General features: G+C 39.4%; 1 protein-coding gene across 1 annotated transcript in view; it reads right to left on the bottom strand.

The window, feature by feature from the left end:
• The window catches only part of HFM1 (HFM1, ATP-dependent DNA helicase homolog (S. cerevisiae)), a 206,591-nt gene that overhangs the window by 168,009 nt on the left and 34,944 nt on the right, over positions 1-3,638 (bottom strand). The window lies entirely within an intron of this gene.

Genomic DNA, 3,638 nt, shown 5'->3' with positions numbered 1-3,638 from the left:
TCTTCCCCAGTCGTGTTTTGAGTGCCTTCCAATCTGAAGGGTTCATCTTCTGGCATGATATCTGACAATATTCTAGTGCTCTTCAGCATGTTTCAATGTTCAATTTTCTAACTGACATTGTTCCACTGTTATTCATTAAGTTTTCAGTGACTAAATATTCGGAAGTATTCCATTCCTCCTTCCTAGTATGTCTTCAACTGGAAACTCAGCTGAAAACCTATTAACCATGGATGACCCTGCTGGCATTTAAAATACCGGTGGCATAGTTTCTAGAATCACAGCAACACACAAACTACCACAGTACAGCAAACTGACATTAGCCATTGTTGTTGTTGTTAAGTGCTGTCGAGTCAATTCCGACCCATAGTCCAACCCATAGCGACCCTGTATAGGGTTTCCAAGGAGTAGCTGGTGAGCTTGAACCACTGACTTTGCAGTTCAAACAACTTTGGCAGTCTAATGCATTAGCCCAGAGCGCCACACCAGGACTCCAACAATAGCCATTAGAGATATGCAAATCAAAACAACAATGATATATCATCTCACCCCAGCATTAATAGCAAAGTTCAAAAACAAGAAAACACCAAATACTGGTGAGTGTGGAAAAACTGGGACCCTTCTACTACATTGCTGGTGGGACTGTAAAATGGTGCAACTACTAGGGGAGATGGTACAGCACTTCCTCAAAAAGTTGGAAGTAGAAATAACATATGATCAAGCAATTCCTCTATTTGGTATATAACCACAAAAATAAGAACCATGACATGAGTATATGCACACTGATGTTCATTCACTACAGCACTATTCATAATAGCAAAAAGATGGAGATAACCTAAATGCCCATCAGTAGAAGAGTAGATAAAGAAACTTTGGTACATACACACAATGTAATACTATGCAATGGTGAAGTAATAACGAATCTGTGAAATACCATACAACATGGATGAATCTGGAGGACATTATGGTGAGTTACATTAGTTAATTATAAAAGGACAAATATTGTATGAGTCAATAGTTAAAAATCAAGGGAAGGTTTTCATGCTAAAAGAAATAATTCTTTGATGGTTACCAAGTGTGGGAGGGAAGGGAGAATAATTCACTGTCTAGAAGGTAGACACAAGTTAACTTGGGTGATGGAGAGGGCAATATACAAAATCAAGGAGGTTGGCAAAAGAATGATGAAGAAAGGTGAAGACACTGGAAGGTATGCAAGCGTTAAAGGGGATACATGAGTCCTGGTGTGGTGCTGTAGGTTAATGTGCTGGACTGCAAAGTCAATTTGAACTGCAAGGTCAGCATTTCAAGCTCATCAGCCACTCTCTCGAAACCCTACACAGGATCACTATGTGTCGGAACCGACTCGATAGCACATAACAACAATGTAAATAGTATTATATACACAACCCTGGAACAACAGTGTTTTGTGTATGGGTAGATACAAAGACAGATAGGTACACAGATTGAACAGGTATGGGTGGGAGTGTGGGAATATGCCCACAAATATATAAGGGTTTGAAAGAGGATATTTGTACATGGGTATTTACCTTTGCTGCAAACATGCCTATGAATGTGGTGGAGCATACAGGGGGCAAAATTATGAAAACTTAGATGCTATCAAACATCTGAAGGCAATGAGTTTCTGGGCCAGGATCTCAGGACCATAGCCTCAAGGGACACCCTGAGACACAACTTGTATACATTGTCCACAAAGACAATGTTCTAAATTCTAATTCGGTAAGTAGCATCTGGGATCTTAAAAGCTCATGAGCAGCCTTCTAAGGTGCAACTACTGGTCTTTCCATGTGCACAAGAAAGAAGAGTGATAAAAACTGAAGACACTTAGAATTAACCAATATATCAATGGAGCAGGTAACTATCAGTCACCATGACTGTCTGACAAGAATTGGATGGTGCCCAGAAACCACTACCAACGACCACTACCACTATCACATTAGAGGGTCCCAGATAGAGTGTTAAGAAATGTGAAACAAAACTCAAAATTATAAAACAAGACTGAGCTTACTGGTCAGAAAGAGACTGGAGGAATCCGAGACTATGGCCCTCAGCCACCTTGCATGTCTGGAATGAAATTCACCCTCGTAGTCCAATTTTCAGCCAAGCAGTAGAAAAGTATATAGTAGGGACAACAACACTAGTAAGATATGCTTACCATAGAACAGTCAATCATTCAAGATCCAAAGGATAACATTTACCTAAGGACAAAGTTGAGAAAGGATGAGAAGAAGGAGGGTGGAATGGAAACAGGAACCAGAGGTAGGACATGGGATAACTACTGTTACAATGGAAGGGACTGAGATGAAATAAGGTATATGATTTGTTGAATATAAAACTGATAATCTTCTCTGTAAATCGTCACTCAATTCACAATAGAAGGTTGGGGGGGGGGGAGGAAATGGGAAAAATATACAGAATCCCTATACCAAATTCAACCATTTCAGGATGCAGCATCTGATGAAGAATCAATTGTATTGAAGAAAGAAGTTCATGTTACACTGAAGGTATTAAAAAAAAACAAGGCTTCAAGAATTGACAGAATAGCAATTGAAATGTTTCAACTAACTGGTACAGCACTGGAAATACTTTTAGTCTATGTGAAGAAATTTGGATGATAGCTACCTGGCCAACCAACTGGAAGGGGATCAATATTTGTACCCATTCCAAAGAAAGGTACAGAATGTGGAAATCATTTAACAACATCATTAATATTACATGTAAGTAAAATTTGCTGAAGATAATCCACAAACAGTTGCAGCGGTGTATCAACTGGGTGCTGCCAGAAACTCAAGTTAAACTTAGAAGAGAATGTGGAATGAAGGATATCATTGCTGATAGCAGACAGACCTTGGATGAAAGCAGAGAATACCAGAAAGGTGTTTATTTGTGCCTTATTGACTATACTCAGGCATTCTACTATGTGGATTCTAATAAACGATAGATAACACTGCAAAGAATGGGAATTCCAGACACTTAAGTTTGTACATGCAGAGACTGTAAATAGACCAAGAAGGAGTTGTTTGAACAGAACAAGGCATACTGCATGTTTTAAAATCTGGAAAAGTACATCACGGTTGTATCCTTTGAACATACTTGTCCAATCTGCATAATGAGTAAATAATCTGAGAAGCTGGACAATATGAAGAATGTGACATCAAGATTGGAGAAAAGCTCATTAACAACCTGTGATATAACCTTGCTTGCTGAAAATGAAGAGGACTTAAGACACTTGCTGACGAAAATCAAAGAATACAGCCTTCAGAATGCATTATAACTTAGTGTAGAATAAACAATTAAATCATGATAAATGGAAAAAGGTTTCTATTTTACTTGGATCCATAGTCAAGGCCCATGGAAGCAAAAGTCAAGAAATCAAATGAGCAGAGAACAAGAAAGATGGCGGATCAGGTGGACGTATAGCAGAGAGCTCCGCCAACAACAACACAGAATACCCGAACAAGTAGGCTCGGGGCTGGTCCCAGAACTCTGAATCACATATAAAGGAATAATTAGAAGGTTAGAAGGCTTACAGCTGGGGGAATTTGTGGCAGAAGCAAGAAATCTATTGCTTTCTAGTCCGGGATGCTCAGCTGCTCCAGGAGCCGCCATCTTGGGTGAGACCA

This window comes from Chrysochloris asiatica, unplaced genomic scaffold, assembly GCF_000296735.1.
Source record: "Chrysochloris asiatica unplaced genomic scaffold, ChrAsi1.0 scaffold00002, whole genome shotgun sequence".
In the NCBI taxonomy this organism is placed as follows: Eukaryota; Metazoa; Chordata; class Mammalia; order Afrosoricida; family Chrysochloridae; genus Chrysochloris; species Chrysochloris asiatica.
The sequence above is the reverse complement of the archived record's forward strand: the minus strand, read 5'-3'. Positions and strand labels throughout refer to the sequence as shown.